Source organism: Bubalus bubalis, chromosome 4 (assembly GCF_019923935.1).
Source record: "Bubalus bubalis isolate 160015118507 breed Murrah chromosome 4, NDDB_SH_1, whole genome shotgun sequence".
NCBI classification, from domain to species: Eukaryota; Metazoa; Chordata; class Mammalia; order Artiodactyla; family Bovidae; genus Bubalus; species Bubalus bubalis.
Window position 1 is genome coordinate 83,808,454 of NC_059160.1, and position 18,863 is coordinate 83,827,316.

Genomic DNA, 18,863 nt, shown 5'->3' on the forward strand with positions numbered 1-18,863 from the left:
CATTTGTACTTGAAATTTAGTTTTGGGTTCACAAGTGTAAGGTCTAGAATCTCTCTACTGCTGTATTTTATTTAACTGTAATTTTATTCATTATTCTAGAGTTTATTCTACCCATGGCTGGTTTGTCTATCCTTTTTCAAAACCTGGTTGATAATATGTGAATGTAGCTTAACATTTGGGTATTGGAAATTTCAGCTCTCACTTAGAAGATTCCAGTCAGATTGATGACCTCCTTTAATTTGAATATATGTATTTTTTGGACAATTATTCTCTCTGTTAGGGGATTCTGCACTTAGCTGCTTAAGTCTTCTAAAATGTCAAACTCTTTTTAGCAAATGCCAGCTCCATAGAATGTGTTCCTCTATTTCTCTAGTAGTAGTAATAATAATAACAATTATTATAATATTTTGATTTCCACCTCAGATTTTATTCTTAAAAGTCAACATGGAATGATTTACCTACATTTATGAGCTTAGATATTAAAATCTCTTTTATCTTCACCGTCAGTAGCATTTCCTGACTCCCAAAGAAAGAGATTTTTATTTCTGTATTATATCTGAATACCTTAAAGACAATATGTTTGAATGAGATAATGACTATATTATATACTTGGTCTCAGATAGCATTTTAGGCTGTATCTCCAAAATGAGAAACATGCCCTCTGGTAAGATTTAACCTAGTATATAAATCAAGGCCAATATTTCCTAATGTAGAAGCTGATCTGCCTAAGGAAATGTTAATTGTAAGAAAAATGATTAAAAACAAAAACACAAAACAGCCTCTTAAAGGCAGTTCTTGGAATGAAGGGTGTTAGAGCAATGGATCATCACCCCCTCAGTCTACAACTCTAGCTTTCCTGGCAGCTGTTAACCCTTTGCCCACTTTAAACCCACATGACATAGGTAGACAAATGTAGGTATTGAGGGTCAAGCAAATATGAGGTCTTTTCCTGTGCAGTTTCAGAAATTAGATTTGTAAACCGTTTTATCATCCAAAAATGACTTCAAGGTAACTCCTTATTTCCTTTTAAAATACTATCATGAGCTATTTCACTATCTTCTGGAGTTTTAGAAGATGAAATTTAGACGAGTGCTTTTAATTTAAACGGTGAGAACATTTAGGAAATGATCTTGTATTTAAATGTTTTTATACCTCACACTGTAAAAGTTTTGTATAATGCTGTATATTATTTCATTTGTATGCATCTTTAATTCATTTAAATTAGTTAGAATTTAATCTGCTGGATCTTTGATTCAAAAATCTCAAAGTATCTTGCCTGTCTGTATGAGCTTATTAGTTTTTCAGTATATCCTGGTGAGGTAGTGGTTAAGCATTAGTCCTTATTTTACAAATGAAGTACAAATGAAGCTGAGAGAGGCTTAAGGGACTTGCTTAAAATCCCAGAGCAAGTTAATAGCAGAAAAGCAGTAAAGGCATAGTTCCCTGACTTGAGAAATTTCCAATCTTTCCTCAAAATATATTCCTAATGCCACTCTAAAATGCTACATTGTCTATGAAAATTAGCATATTATTACATGCCCAGTGCTTTAGGAAATTAAAATGTACCTAAGAGGAATTTAATACTGATAAAATATCTCTTAGTCTCTATTACACTTTGAGAGGATTTCCAAATAAATATGTGTGATGTAAGTATCCTTATGTATACTGGTATAGTAAGATATTTTCTTTCATCCACTCATATAAGAAGCACTGACAAAAAACATCAGAAATAGTAAACAGAGGAGAAAATGGTGACTATAAGTGTGTTTGAGATTAGTGGTAATTTTTCTTACTAATGGAGAGTCTTAGAAGCTCAGGTATTTTTCTGTTAACTAGCAGGTGTTTGTCCTTCAAACTCACTGAATCATACAGTCATTGAAATGTTAGTGCTATTGGGGGCTTTAGAATTTTCTGGAAGCTTACATAGAAAGCAGGATTTTGTTCTAAAACATGCTTGACAAGTCATCACACAGTCTCTGCTTGAGCACTTTGGGAGATGAAAACTTATCTCTTTTCAAAAAAACATTGTTCCACTAGTGAATAATTGTAATACCCAATGCACAAATATTTATTGGGCACCATATATATATATATATATATATATATATATGTATATATTAAACTGTATCAGAGAAGGCAATGGCACCCCACTCCAGTACTCTTGCCTGGAAAATCCCATGGACATAGGAGCCTGGTGGGCTGCAGTCCATGGGGTTGCTAAGAGTCAGACATGACTGAGCGACTTCACTTTCACTTTTCACTTTCATGCATTGGAGAAGGAAATGGCAACCCACTCCAGGGTTCTTGCCTGGAGAATCCCACGGATTATGGAGCCTGATGGGCTGCCGTCTGTGGGGTTGCACAGAGTCGGACACGACTGAAATGACTTAGTAGTAGTAACCTGTATACAAATTTATTTTATATGTTATATAATGAAAGAAATAGAAGATAATGTCTGATTTTGAGGACCTTGGCCAGGTTAATTTCTGAACCTCATTTTCCTTATCTGAACCTCAAATTCCTCATCTGAACCTCAAATTCCTCATGATGAGGAATTGTTCTGAAGACAAAATGAGTCAAACCTAAAACATATAGGAGAGCGCCTGCTACATATAGTAAGTGCTCAATAAATCTCAATTCTTATTGTTCTCTGAAGAGAAACCAGAGTATCTAGATAGCGTATTAGAAAGCAGAGACATCATTTTGCCAACAAAAATCCTTATTGTCAAAGATATGGTTTCTCCAGTAGTTATGCATGGATGTGAGTATTGGACCACGTGCTAATGTATGGCAGAAACCATCACAATATTGTAAAGTAATTATCCACCAATTAAAATAAGTTAATATTTTAAAAAGTAAGGCTGAGTACTGAAGAATTAATGCTTTCGAACTGTGGTACTAGGGAAGGCTCTTGAAAGTCACTTGGATAGCAAGGAAATCAGATGGTGATTGCAGCCATGAAATTAAAAGATGCTTACTCCTTGGAAGGAAAGTTATGACCAACCTAGACAGCATATTAAAAAGCAGAGACATTACTTTGCCAACAAAGTTCCGTCTGGTCAAGGCTGTGGTTTTTCCAGTAGTCATGTATGGATGTGAGAGTTGGACTATAAAGAAAGCTGAGCACCGAATTGATGCTTTTGAACTGTGGGTGTTGGAGAAGACTCTTGAGAGTCCCTTAGACTGCAAGGAGATCCAACCAGTCCATTCTAAAGGAGATCAGTCCTGGGTGTTCATTGGAAGGAGTGATGCTGAAGCTGAAACTCCAATACTTTGGCCACCTGATGCGAAGAGCTGACTCATTTGAAAAGACCCTGATGCTGGGAAAGACTGGGGGAAGGAGGAGAAGGGGACAACAGAGAATGAGATGGTTGGGTGGCATCACCAACTCAATGGATATGGGTTTGGGTAGACTCTGGCAGTTGGTGATGGACAGGGAGGCCTGGCGTGCTATGGTTTATGGGGTCACAAAGAGTAGGACACGACTGAGCAACTGAACTGAACTGAAGGGAAATCAGTCCTGAGTATTCATTGGAAAGACTGATGCTGAAGCTGAAACTCCAATACTTTGGCCACTTGATGTGAAGAGCTGACTCATTGGAACACACCCTTATGCTGGGAAAGACTGAGGGCAGAATGAGAAGGGGAAGACGGAGGATGAGAAGGTTGGAGAGCTTTACCGACTCAATGGATATGAGTCTGAGCATCCTCTGGTAAACAGTGAAGGACAGGGAAGCCTGACATGCTACAGTCCATGGAGTCACAAAGAGTTGGACATGACTTATGGACTAGATGACAATTGTTTTCTATGTATAAGATGATAGAAAGAGAGAGAGAGAGTTATTTATTTGTTCTCCACCCCATTGCCTTACGTCAGCCCCTCATCACTTCTCACTGGAACTACTGAAGTAGCCTCCACACTGATCTGTTTCTAGCCTCTACCTTTGCAGTCCATTTTCCCACATAGAAACAAAAGAGAAATTAAAATGCAAACTGAGCATGTTAATCACCATCTTAATAGCCACTTCTCTGCATATACTTCAGTATGAACTGGTTTATATGACTGACAGTGTCCTTGATCCAGCCCCTAACTGCTTCTTATCTATACTACATCTGTCCTCTAACATAGTCCACATTCTGAAATGTAGATGATATATTGGCTCTCCATGCTTTCTCAGGTCTGCAGTTCTCCAGTCTCCAGGTCTGGCCTGGGCCTCCATTCCACCCCTTGTCTGAGCTGCAGTATCCTTCCCATCACCTGACCCTGTTTACTTCCTTCCCTAAGGTGTTGTTCCTACTCTCCTGTCAAGGTTCAATTTATTCACCTCCACCAATAAGTAATTTGATCTGTGAAGTGCTCTTAAAGACTTTTATTCCTACATTCCTACCTACTTACCACATAGGGCTACAGTAACCTTTTTGTCACTTCCCACCTCTAAACTCAAGAGCCTGTAGATGAGGGACCAGGTTTTATTTGCTTGTCTTTCCCTAGGGTCCTTTTCTTGGCACATGGTAGATACTCAGTAAGTATATGTTGAATGAATAAAATAGACGACAGAGTGAAACTGTTGCTTCAAAAAGAGTATGATAAAAGTTACAGAAAGGGAAGACTATGGGCCCTGACTTGTAGGCAGAGAAAGGAGCACAGAGCTGAAAGTACTTGAGCTAGAAGATTTTTCTTTCTGGAGTGAAAGGTATTCAAATAAAATCCAGGGCATCAGTTAGTCAAACTGTAGTCCTTGTGCCAGAATGTAATCCCTACTCAGCTACTTCCTACCTACTTTCTGTAAGACATTATACATCTATACAGTGGATATTATAATGATATCTATTACTATCAATATTATATACCTCGGCTCAATTAAATATGTTTTAACTCTTTTGAGAGCTAGATTAAGGAGATGTAAGTTGTCTTCCTTAGCCTGGTGATTGGAAACACATGTAAGTTTTGTATATCATTGAGTTTTGTTATTTTTGAGGACCAGGGATTGGAAAGCAAGCAAACAGGCCTACACATAAGCAACAACTAGTAAAGTCCAGGATTTTGGAGATCAGGAATAGCTACATGGTCCTGCCATCTCATATTTTTGTTTCTTTTTTATCTAGTAGTACATTCAAATGCTCCTTTTCCTGTTCAGTGAATTGAAAAGCTTCTATCTCCCTTTGTCAGCATGAATATATGTGTTCAAAGGAAATCACATTTTGTATTTACTTATCTGACACATGACTGTTAGGCAGTGGCCTTTGATAGGACTGGGAGAGAAGAGAAGGAAGGGGGTTGGGATGGGGCTTGAAGGAGGAAATGGAGTTTTGATTCGTGCCTGGTGTGTCCCAGTCCATCATATGTATGTCGCAGGTTTTAGCTCATTTAGTCCATATAGCAGTCCTGTTGTGTACTAGGAGCAGCATCTTTGTTATAGGTGAGATAATTGAGGCTTCAGAAATTAAGGAATTTGCCGAAGGTCACACGGCTTGCAAAATTGGCCTTTAACCTGACTCTGATGCCTCTAGGGCTTTTGTTTAACCCCCATGAGATAACCATTTTTGAAAACTGGTGTCTTCCAAAGGTTTTTTTTAGATGCCCTAGTGGTTTTGCAGAAACTGACAGTACCATTACCAGATAAACTGAAACTATTTTCCCACACTCTTTGGAGAGCTGGAGTAGCCTTCAGAGAGGAAAGCAGCCCCAGTAGTTAGTTGTCTTCTCATTAGCTAGTCTAGCTGGTACTCTGGACTATAGAATACTGAATGATCATAAGTCCCAGGCTGTTAACTCAAAACTCACCAAAGCAATAATGGTAACAATACACAGCCAGATTATGAAATTAGCAACCTATGGGATTTTAATGGGTCATCTCTGAAAACTTCATCTTGTACGTCTCTCTTTAAATAAGTACATGTTCTCCAGATAATTTCACAAATCCTGTAGAAGGCACAAGAGAGTTTATAAAACTTCTGTCTTGGGCTCTAGGGTTGTTACTAGGGTGGTAAACTAACTGGGTATGAACTGTCTTAGATACAGCAGAATTTAATCTGAACCATGTATGGAATAGATGATATTAAAACAGCAATAATAATAACAGAAATCTTTTATTGTTTGCCCTCTGATTGTGTAAGTAATAATAAGTCCTGTTTAAGAAAAAAATATAGTACAGTAAAACATTTTTATGAAAATGAAAATTATTTATGATTCTGTTATCTATGAAAAACACTGTTAATATCTTAGTGCATTTTCTTACAGTGATTTTAGTATATATTATTTTCTAAAATTTAGATTGTACTCTATATTCAATTTTATAACCATTTTTACTTAAATTTAATGTATCCATTTTCACGGAAATGTATCATTAAAATTTTAAAAACATTATTTTATAAGTATTATTTTTATATTTAAGGGGTTTGAAAATATAAATCTAGGGGGTTTCCCTGGTGATCCAGTGAATAAGAAGACTGTGTGCTCTCAATGCAGGGGGCCCAAGTTTGATCCTTATTCTGGGAATTCGATCCTACATGCCACAAGTTAAAAAAAAAATTTCCACATGGTGCAACAAAGTTTGAAGATCCTGCATGTGGCCACTAAGACCTGGTTCAGGCAAATATATATATATATAAATTTAGTGGATATCTGAGATTTTCTTCCTAGCATCATCTTGTCTCCTATTCCCAGTCCCCCACTGCTCTAGGAGAAACCACATTCTTATTTAACCATATCTCATTGGCTTATTTGGTCCGATTGGAGGTGTGCACTGGCTAAACTCAGCTAACTGGAGTGCTTGCCCAGGAAATTTTTAAACTTGGAATTGCTCTGGTAGCTGAAGCCCTGGCAGCTTTCACTGGCTTTGTTGGTTGGGTCCTGCGTGCATTGGGTGTGCACAGTCACTTAGTTGTGTCTGACTCATCCTGACCCCATGAACTATAGCCCACCAGGTTCCTCTGTCCGTGGGATTCTCCAGGCAATAATACTGGAGTGGGCTGCCATTTCCTGCTCCAGGGGATCTTCCTGACTCATGCATCAAACCCTGCATTGGCAGGAAGATTCTTTACCACTGTACCATTGTTGGTCTTTGTAAGAAAAAATTAAATTGACAATGCAGAGAGCAGATACAAGAGTCAGAAAAAAGGACCCCACCAGTATCTCTAGTTTCACTTGTTCTTGAAACTCATCTTTATTTCTGGCTTCCCATGACTCATATGCTCTAACTTTCTACTGATACCCTGAGCTCATTTAATCTGGGTTTCTGTTGCTTTCTACAAAATATTTTGACTAGCTCATTAACCTTGGAGGTTATAGATGAGAAAACTGAGGCTGAGAGAGTTTAGGTAAGCTGGAAAATGGTAGAATCGTGATAGCACTCAGATATATTTGACTCCAAGGTCTGCACACTCAACAATTAACATTCATTTTCCTGGAGCATAGATTTTCTGGAACTTCTATTTCCATGTGTTTCTCTCCAACAAAAATAGCGGGAAGAACAGGAGAAATGATACATAGGCACCTGTTAATTTTAGTTTTAATTTTTTCTTTTTTTCTTTTCTGGTATAGGAGCAGAGAACTGAATATGAAACAGTGAAGAAAAAGTGCCTTTGTGTTTCTGTGTTTCCCACCTACTGTTAATGTGGGCTTCCCAGGTGGCTTTAGTGGTGAAGAACCTGTTTGACAATGCAGGAGATGTAAGAGACATGGGTTCTATCCCTGGGTTGGAAAGATGCCCTGGAGGAGGGCATGGGCAACCCTCTCTAATATTCTTGCCTGGAGAATCCCATGGACAGAGGAGCCTGGTGGACCATGGTCCATAGGGTCACAAAGAGTCAGACATGACTGAGTGGTTTAGCATAGCACTGCACAGCACTGTCAATGAATGCCCTGCCAGTAATGACCAGACTACTTCTCACACAGCTGGGACTAGTTATCAACGGCTTTATTAAAGGTACTTGGCTTCTTGTTTCTTCCTTTGCTCTCCCCATTTCCCCATAACTCTGAAGTTTTAGAAATAAGATCATCTACATGGAACCTGTGATAGTTCATCATCATCATCATTACATCATCACTGATGTTAATATTTGCTGAGTGATTGTCATAGGCTTGGAGTAATTTAGGCACTTGATGTTATTTTCTCATTTAATTTTTATTAATGAGACTTTTTAGGTACTTCTACCATTACTCTTCTAATTGATGCCATTGCTATTGTTGTCTCCATTTTACATATGAGGAATCTCTTAAAAGATACCTTTTTGAAGGTCACATACATAATTGATGGAGCCCAGATCTGAATTCGACTCTGTCTTCTCTGGAAGTCCATGCTTATACCCATTCTAATACTACTGCTCAAAACATATTCAGTGGTAGGCATGGTTCCCTCAACCTGCACTGGGAAAGAGAGGGTGATAAGGAGACTGTATTCTTTTTAGTAAGGGCTTCCCTGGTGGCTCACTGGTAAATAGTCCCCCTGCAATACAGGAAATATGAGTCTGATCCTTAGGTTGAGAAGATCTCCTGGAGAAGGCAATGGCTGCCCACTCCAGTATTCTTGCCTGGGAAACCCCATGGACAGAGGAGCCTGGCAGGCTACAGTCCATGGGGTTGCAAAGAGTTGGGCATGACTTATCGACTAAACAACAACATTCTTTTTAGTAGTGGGGCTCACTGCTGGGCCAAAGGGGTCAGTGTTTAAAAGGGTTGTGGAATCCAGTAGTCAAGATAAGATCAAAGATAAAAATCCATCTCAACTGGTACAATATTCAGATCACTTTGCAAGGAGCATAGTGATTCTGCTCTAAATATAGGATGTAAATTACTGCTTGAGAATTACAGAGACAAGGTTATCCAGACATTGGAAGAGAGAAAGGGAAGGACTGGAAAGGTTGTCAGAGCTCCAGCCAAGAGTATAGCTGTCACTGCAAATCTCTGGGCTTCCCAGTTGGTGCAGTGGTAAAGAATCCACCTGCCAGTGCAGGAGACTCAGGAGATGCTTGTTTGATCCATGGGTCAGGAATATCCTCTGGGGTAGGAAATAGCAAACCATTCCAGTATTCTTGCATGGGAAATCCCATGGACAGAGAAGTCTGGCGGGCTACAGTCCATGGGGTTGCAAAGAGTCAGATACGACTGACTGACTGACCACACATGCACACAGATCCCTAGATTCAGTCAAAGAATTGAAATGCATTAGAAAACAAAGTGTGGTTGTAGAAACTGACTGATCCCAAGCAGGGTTGAATGGGAAAGTTGGAGAAGTGTGTCTGTGGGAGCTGTGGTGTCACTGCAGATATGTTAGCATGTAGGTATGCTCTATTAGCCAGGGTTCTTCAAAGAAGCAGAACCAATAGGAAATACATATACATACATATGAGAAAATATAAAAACTATGTATAGTATATGTGATAAAAAATATATGTAAAAATTCATTCTAAGGAGTTGGCTCATGTGATTATGAGGCTAGGAGGTTTTATGATCTACTGTTTATAAGCTGGAAAGCCTTCTGTATAAATTCCAGTCCTGGTCCAAAGGCCTGAGAACCAGGAGGGCTGATGGTGCACGTCTCAGTCCAAGAGTAGCAGCCTGATGCCCCGGCTGAGGCAGTCAGGCTGAGAGAACAGATTCTCCCTTCCTCTGCTGTTTTTGTTCTATTCAGACCTTCAACAGATTGGATGGTGTCCATCCACATAGGGGAGGGCCATCTGCTTTACTGAGGCCACCAGTTTTAATGCTAGTCTCATCAGGACACAACCTTACAGACATATTCAGAAATAAGGTTTAATCTGAGCACCCCATGATATAGTCAAGTTGATACATAAAATTATGCCAAACAACAGCCACTGGAAAGACTAATTTTAGAGTATATCAGCCAATGGGCAAGACCAATGATTTGGAGATTAGCCAACACTTGCTTGAGGCTTGCTGACTGACCGTTAGCAAATTATTTCACCTCTCTAAGCTTGAATTCCCTTATCTGCAAAGTGAGGATAAAAGTATCTATCATATACAGTAGTTAGGATGCCTGATCAACTTATAATTTACATGTAATAGAATGCTATTTTCAAATATTAAAATAAAAATTCTTTGGTTTAAAGAAGTGAGAGTAGGAGGAGAAATATATTAGTTAGGGTTCTCCATAGAAACAGAACCAGTGTGGGATGGAGTGAATGCACACACATACACACCCACATACCACACATGCATACCACAAACATATGCACACACACACCACACACACACATACACATACCACACATGCATATATACCACACACACATACCACAAACATACCACACACACACACATACACATACCACACACGCATATACACCACACACACATACCACAAACATACCACACACACATACCACACACGCATATACACCACACACACATACCACAAACATACCACACACACACATACACATACCACACACGCATATACACCACACACACACACCACAAACACATATAGACTCTGCAAACATACACACACACTACATGCATATACACCGTACACACACCAAAAACATACCACACACACATGTCACACACATGCACACACACACCACAGACACACCCCCGCGCACTACACACCACACCACACATACTCAACCAAGGATTTTCTCATGGGATTGTGAGTTTGAAATCTGTAGAGTAGGCTGGCAGGCTGGAAAGTCTTGGACAAGAGCTGATGCTGCTGTCAGGAAGTAGAATTTATTCTTCTTCAGCAAAACCTCTATTTTGCATTTAAGGCCTTAAGGAAGAATGCATTAGATGACGCCCCATACAATATTGAGACTAAGACAACCGATTTTAGATGCTATGTCTACATCTACAAAATACCTTCATAGCAACACCTTGAATAATGTGTGAATAACTGGGTTATTCAAATTGACTCATAGAACTAACCATCACTGGAAGTAAGACAGTAAGACACCTGTGGATGGTGGCCACTGAGAATACCCAGGAGTCTTTGAAGGGGAGTAGACAGGAAGACATGTTTCCTCAGACACACTCGAGGGCCTTGAAGAAGGGGAGCCCTATGTATTAATCATTGTAGGAGGTGGGAATCCATGCTCATTAGCCTCTTCATTCCTAGAACACAGTGGTCACAGAACAGAAATCGTTGCAGGTAGATGGGTCAAGGCAAGTGAATGGGCAGGCGACCTTATAGAATTCTAGTGGGAACTCTGATGCAGAGAATAACAAATTCCTTTTTGCCCGTGCCTTTGGCAGTGATATGGACATGTTCCCTCCACAGGTCAGGTGAGATGGGGAGGATGAGAAGATAAGAAAGATGAGCAGAAGGCCTTAGACCTGGGCTATTGAGGAACTGCATTTATCAGGACTAATATGAAGTTTGTGCTTCCAGGCAGAATATGAGTTAGAGGTGGGAATTTCTATCACAGCAAAAACAAAGTGATATTTTTGCACACATGGGACTACAGACTAAAACATTGTAAGCACAATACTTGGCATAGTGTCTGTCATATAATGAGCACTCTATCAAGCAACACTAACCGTAGGAGTAATAGTATAGCAGGGAGCAGTGGTAATAGAGAAGTGGGCTGTTGGAGATGGTGATGGTACTGGTAACGTTGGTACATGGATCACCAGTCTCAGGGTGGGGTCAGAGACTAGATGGACCAGAGGCGGGTGGTGGTGTTGAAAAAGAACAGTGACATTACAGCTTATCTTGGTCTCGGATATGTCAAAGTTTTATGTCGAATTTTTCAGAAAACTCTTCTACCCTTAACCTCCACCTGCCGCTGCTAAGTCGCTTCAGTCGTGTCTGACTCTGTGCGACCCCATAGACGGCAGCCTACCAGGCTCCCCCATCCCTGGGATTCTCCAGGCAAGAACACTGGAGTGGGTTGCCATTTCCTTCTCCAAAGCATGAAAGTGAAAAGTGAAAGTGAAGTCGCTCAGTCGTGTCCGACTTTTCACGACCGCATGGACTGCAGCCCACCAGGCTCCTCCGTCCATGGGATTTTCCAGGCAAGAGTACTGGAGTGGGGTGCCATCGCCTTCTCCGAACCTCCACCTGCAGCCTCATACAATGTTCTACTGAACCTCTGATACTGATGGAAGTGTGTGCTTTCTTTCAGGTGTGTAGATGTCAGCTAGAAGTTTGAGAGCTACACAGATTTCCCTTATTTATTTACCTTATTTAAGGTTGAGGCAACTGACCCTAAGGGCTCAGGGTAAACTAACTGCTGGGACTGAACCCAGGCCCTCTGCTACCACTAGTATTTCTACCATACCCCCTCACTTCTCCTCAGGAGAAACACACAGCCACTTATATCATGTAAAGAGCACATCTGTATATGCATTGTAGGAAATCAAAATAATGAAAAAATATGTAGAAATATACTGTTGGAAGAATATGAGGTTCAGTTTCTAAAGCTCAGCTCTGTGAAACTTAAGTATAACATATGAACTTTTCATAATGATGTCTACATTTGGTGAACAGTATCCTTCAGGAAATCTTGAATATTTAGAAAGGGAAACTTCATAGGAAATTCTGTTTTTAGGAAAGGTAGGTAATGTGGTGGTGACCATAAGCTGCATTCCAGGGAATTAGATTAATGACTAGCAAAGTAGTCACGGTGAAACAGACTCTAACATTACTGTTTTGGTTTCACAGAAGATGATATTTTGATGTCCTGGGGAAATATATATTGGGTTTAGTGATCCTTGTTTCTCAGACTTTTAGGAAATTGGTAGAAGTGACTTTCAGCAAAAATCTCCAGGTTTTCTTGAAACAAGAGGCTGAGAAAAAATAGACAGGAGCACTGTTCTCCAGTAATTGAGACCAATCCCCTGTGTAGATTCACTTTGCATAGCACACAGCAAAGAGCTGGATAAGACAAAGCGTAATGATGAATCAGACACCAAGTGGACACAGAAACCATCTATTAGTGCTTGAGTCTCTTCTCTGACATCCCTACAAAGCCTTCTTCATGTCTTTGCTCGAATATCACCTAACCACTGAGGCCTGTTTTGGCCTTATTTAAATTCTATTCTGACTCAACTCCTGTGCTCCCGAACCCAAATATCCTGCTTGGTTTTTTTCTTTAGCATGCTTTATCATCTAACTTACTGAGAATTCCTTCATTTAATGCATGTTATGGGTTAGATTGTATCTTCTTCATAAAAGATATGGTGGAGTCCTAATCCCCAGAAGGATTAAGACCTCAGAAGGTAACCACTTGGAGAGAGGGTCTTTATAGAGGTAACTGAGTTAAATGAGATCAGTGGGCAGGCAAAATTCAGTGCAACTGGTACCCGTGTCACAAAAAGGGAAAAAAGAGACACAGAGATAGACACACATGGTAGGAAGATGATTGAGAGACACAGGGAAGAGACAGCTGACTACAAACCAAGGAGAGAGGCCAGGAACTGATTCCTGCCTCACGGTTCTCAGAAGGAACCGACCCTGCTGACAGCTAGGTTTAAGACCTCTATAACTGTGGACAATCCACTTCTGTTCTATAACCCATCCAGTTTGTGCTGCTTTGTGATGGCAGCCCTAGGAAACTAATATGTTTACTGTTTAAGGTGTGTTTTGTTCCACTGGAATTATAAACTCTAGGAAAGCAGAGATTTTTCACTCTTTTGTTCACTGATAGATCCCAAGCATCTATAGAGAACAGTTCTTGGAACACTGTAGATGCTCAATCACTATTTAAAAATATGAATGAATGGGTAATTAGGCTTAAGCACAAGTAGTCTTAAGGAGCTTGCTCCCTGTATCATCAGGTGGATATTACTGTCTTCTTTACAAAGATGAGGAAACTGATGCCTAAGATCAGGCTGCTCAGAATCATCACAAAACTTAATACAGGTTTTCTGAATTCCGCTTCCAATTAAGGTCAGTATTTGATCTACTATCACAGTGGATCTCAGCGGTAGTTTGCATCAGAATCACCTGCAAGGTGTGTGAAGACCTAGATATTCAGATTCAGACTGTGGGGGGTGGGGCCTGAGAATTTCTAACGAGTTCCCAGATGACGTTGGTGCTGCTGGTTCTGGAGGAGCACTCTGGAAACCAAAGTACTATGTAATAGCCAACTTCCTAACCTTTTGACTTGGTAAGTATAAGTAACTCAATGCATAATCAAAAGCTATGATACATTACCCATCACCATGGGTTGTGTCTTTTGAAACTTGATTAATCACCTAGATGTTGCAAGGAAAATAAACCCTTGTATTTCCATTCTTGGTTATTACTGTTTTTTCTTTCTTTAATGTTGTGCTTTCATGTTGGCTCTCTTCTTTTTTCCCTCATTTTCTTTGTTCTCTTTACTGTGATCTTTCTTTAGAAACCCTATTTGTTGTATCCTGTGAAATACAGTGATAAGTATGTGAAAATAATATAATTTAATTAAGCTTAAGATAAATTATCTTGCATTTAGCCTGAGGACAGCACAAAGCCTGCCATAATTTCTACTGTTAACTTCACTTCGGAGGTTTTATTTGTTGAGGGGTATCTGAAAAACCATGGAGACTCAGTTCAGAAAAAAGCAAATTGGGCGACTGCAGTAATAATGTTTAAATCAGAGATATGAGATTTTAGACACAGGTGATGAAGTTATCATGGAAAACATTTTTCCCCTTTGGCTGTTATTACTCTGTAACTAGCTTTAACATTTGTATGGGAATAGTGCATCATCTGGAAGAAAGGAAACTGGACTTCAAAAAAAACAAAAAAAAATAGAAAATTCAAATCAGAAAAAAAAAATCTGTCTTAAATTGCTTTTTGTGTCCATACTGATATTCTTAATTAAATAGAACAAAACCAAGGGAGACCTAGATTAATTCCTCAAATAACATTTTTGTGTCATGATCAAGTGAACAGTAATCAAATTTTGACTGTATAATAAACTCAAATGATATTTACTAGTATTTCTCAGATATGAGATTCTTAGATTGTATGGTTCTGAGACTTCTAAATACGTATAGCCGTTTCAAATATGGGAAAGGATTTGCTCAGAGAACTTTTTCATTTTTTTTGGTGTGTGTTGAAATGGCAATTAAAACCACTAGAGGGCACTGTGGATAAACACTTGTACCAAAGACATCTATTCAGGAGATTCAACTTGTCTGAATTTAGTTGTACAGGAAGTCTTCAATTACCCACATGTACTGTTCCAAGATTCTGTTTTTAAATTACTACTTTGGAACTCAGAATGCATTTTTCTCATAGAATCAATAAAAAGAGTAGTGATATGTTCCTAAGTTAACCCCTAATAGTCCATTGAATACACATTGTAACTGAGATTGCTGTATAAAAGTAAAAATAACAAAACAACAGAAAAGCCCCAGTAAAATTATACAACTCATTTATATGTAAGGGGGTTAATAAAAACTGAATGTAGAGGTTTTTGAGGGGTGAGGGGTCAATTTAATTACAGAAGCCCACTGGCTTAGAAATATTACAAAGCTGCAGTCTCTGCTCCTTCAGAAATGATAGAACAGAAACCGTCAGCAATGAGCTGCTAATCCGCGGGTGCCCCCACTAGCTAGACTGCTGGCACTAGCCCCCTCCTCCCTTCCGTTGTGGCCGAGGGTGGGGTTGACTGTGTTCTGCTTCACTGGGAGCCAGGTTAGCTGCTTTGCTTTCTGACGACCACTACTTATGGGCCCTCTGCTTCCCCACCTGGTATTCTTCAGGAGCATTTCTTCCTTTTTTTCCTTTATGTTAAGAGGCAGCCATCTGTCCAGCCAGCTGTATGCATGCAGCTATTTCCTCCTGGCCTCGAGCTTGCAAGGGTGATTTCTTTTAGCAACTGTCCTGGATCTAGTCTCAGGAGTTCATTCAGCTCACTCCCCAGGAGGGCACGGACCACCCCCTTGTCCGTGCAATCACCCCTCTGTCCCCCTGCACTGGGAATGGTTCCCGCTGCCACTTCCGTCCTCCTAACTTAATGACTATTTCTGGAATATCCAGTTTTCTTTTCTCTAGGGCTTTCATTCCATTAGTCTACATTTCAATCCGTGAATATTCTAACCTAGATGGGAAACAGCACCATTCATCCCTCTCCTTAGAGTTGAAAATCAGTCTTCTTTACTCTCTTCAGAGCTCATGGGGATGAGGATGGAGGAAAAGGGTGAGCACAATGTCTGAAGATGTGCGGGTGAAAGGCTCTTCCTCTCTGGATGGTAAACACCGTAACCGCCCTCAAAATGTAGGTTGTATCAGTATCACCTGGGAGTGCTCATCAAAAATGCAAGTTCCCAGAGGGGTAGAGCGAGAGCCAGGAAGCATCCTCAGTGATTCTGTGTGATTCTGAGGAGGGTGGTATTCAGGCCACACACTGATAAATTATGCAGTAGGCCCTCCATCCGCAAGCCTCTTTCGGGCGAATGTGTTGTGATTTTAGAGTGCAATCTTTTGTTTATGGGTTTTTGTTTTAAAGCAGCACATGTGTCACTATCACCAAGGAGACAGGAAAGGTATTTAGTTGGTTTGTTTGGTGAGGTTATGAAAAAATAATGTTTAGTGAAGATGGGCATCGATCTGATCTGCCCATTTAGGGATATGTGTGTAGCGTTTCCACTACACTTTCTACAAAAGGGGAAAGCATTATTCATGAAACCTCCATGTATGTTCTTTTTAGATGATAAATAATTGAAAGTAAAGATTGGCATCAGTATGCCATCTCAGGCTTTTCTTTTCCTTCTTTTTTTTAAGGGTAATGAGGAGACAGATGGTGTTTTTTTTCTATAGAAGCCAAAAAAAAAAAAAAAAGAAAAGAAAACACCGCTCCCAAATCTCACAGTTGTGGAAGCAAGTCTTCCACAGTTTCCAAAAGCAGATTTTAGATCCTGCAGGCCCCACCTTAGGGGCCCAAGGACAGTGAATTTCATGAATGGTAGATTTACATATTCTGAATATATGTTACTGGGTTGGCTAAATAGAGGGGGTTTTGGTTGAAACCAGGTCTTTCTAAGTACACAGAAAATAAATATCTAAGAAGTGAGAACCAGCTGTGTCCAGGTGAATAGTAGTGGCTACATTTCAAATATGCTGGCGTTTAAATGAGTAATAGAAATTACACTACCCCCCTATACACACATCAAAATACTGTTTCATTTTAGTGCTTATAGCCTTTCATAACATCAAAAGTAACATTATTATTTAAATGGAAGGAAGAAATCCATTTTAGAAAGATAAAACAAGTTTTCCAATATGTGTTTTGACTAGACAGATGATGGCAAAAAAAATTCCAGCTCTGCTGCATCATTTTAAAATATATCATTAAAATGGCAGCACTTTGATTTTTTCAGTGTTCTTTTTAACATTTGACAAGTCTAAGCGCTTCTGTCTACATAAGTCACATACTAATTAGCAATTAACCACTGTTATTTAATTAGACTATCTAGTTGGTGGATCACGCATTAATCACTCCCAATTTGTTGTGTGCTGGCTGTTTGTGGTGATGAGACCGTTCTGCTGGGCTTCGTTTCATGCTGTGAAATGCAGCTGTGCCCAGACACAACCTCTTTCTGCCTTTGTCTTGAATTTACAGAAGCAACATCAAAATGTGTGGAATTGTGCTAACCCTAGCTAGTCAAGTAGGCTTCCAGAAATGGTTACAAAAGACAAAAAGGAGTATTTGCTGATTGAATAAAGGGAGAACCCTTTCACTGAAGAGATTCATTATGTTTTCTTCGTTCCTAAGCTTTGGATTTTCTCTCAGATCATTTGAAAATGACATGTATGCTTTAAGGAAAGGTCAAAATTGTATCTTACACCTACTGAATTTGCAGAACTATAACTGTACAATAAAAACTCAAATTTTCAACACTTTTCTAAAGCTTTTGGTGAATAGGGTATATTGGATGAAATGCATTTGAAATAATTTTAATTAGAAATGACCCGAGTAATTTAGAGACACTTATTTTAAGAAAAATGTTATGATTAGACTAACTCTTTGTGTGTTTTTTTCTATTGGTTGTTATATAAATGGGGACTTCTGCTATTATGAATTCTTCCAACAGCATATAATAGGTCTTGAAAAATAGCTCCTAGGGCCTTATCAATTATTTTATCCAGAAAATACTCTTGATAATTAACTCTCCCCTCTTGTAGCTGCACTTAACCGGGAGTAGACTTCATCTAAGTTAGTGGTTCCCAGCTCTGGGCAAAAGTCAAGGAAGCAGATGATTTAAGTATCCTAATTACCTGTGGAGTTTTTTGCTTGTTTAATCGTGTTTCTGTATGAAAGACTGTTGTTTCTTGTGGGGCATTATCATGAAAGGCAGCCATTTTTTCCCCCAGATCGTGGGACAAGCTCGTCTGGTGTGATGAGACTCATTGTTCCCACAGAATGTGAAACATGCCAAAACCTAAGGCAATGATCATTTCAGGCAAATCTGACAGCAGTCTGACTTCCTTGAGTGACCGCATACTGGCAGTTCTCTGCTGGAAGATCCATTATATTTCCCAAGCATGCTCACCTACAGCAGCCCTGAGAGAGAGGCAGCATAGAAACCAAAGCTTTGAGAAGGTATTGACTCAGTCATATTTGCACAGTTAAAAAGCCCTGGAATCAGGACCGGGACCCAGTTTTTTCCTACTGGTCTGGAAGTCTCTTCACTGTACATTTCTCTTCCTTCTCCTCATCTTCCTTTTCTTCCTCTTTTATCTTCTTCTGGATAAAGGCATTTAAATAAAGAAATTCAAGTTTAGTATGGCCATTATTTTAAGTTTTATGTAATGATTTAGTTCATAAACATAATTTTGTGTTAACTTTTATTTCTTTAAAATGACAGGTTCATCAATCAGCTTAAATATGTATAGATTATCGACTGGTCAAATGTTACCTTTTATGCTGCGTGCATTCCTAATTATTGAAAAATGGAATTATATCTCTGG

At 39.4% G+C, this 18,863-nt stretch overlaps 1 protein-coding gene across 7 annotated transcripts in view; it reads left to right on the plus strand.

The window, feature by feature from the left end:
* TMEM117 (transmembrane protein 117) overlaps nt 1–18,863 on the plus strand; it is a 649,146-nt gene that overhangs the window by 200,639 nt on the left and 429,644 nt on the right. The window contains exon 1 of one of the 7 annotated variants that reach the window (XM_044941661.2): nt 13,751–14,073. The exons of the other annotated variants lie outside the window; for them this stretch is intronic. The gene's annotated coding sequence lies outside the window, so the exon portion shown is untranslated. Of the gene's footprint in view, nt 1–13,750; nt 14,074–18,863 lie in introns of those variants that run through there. 7 annotated transcript variants of the gene reach the window in all.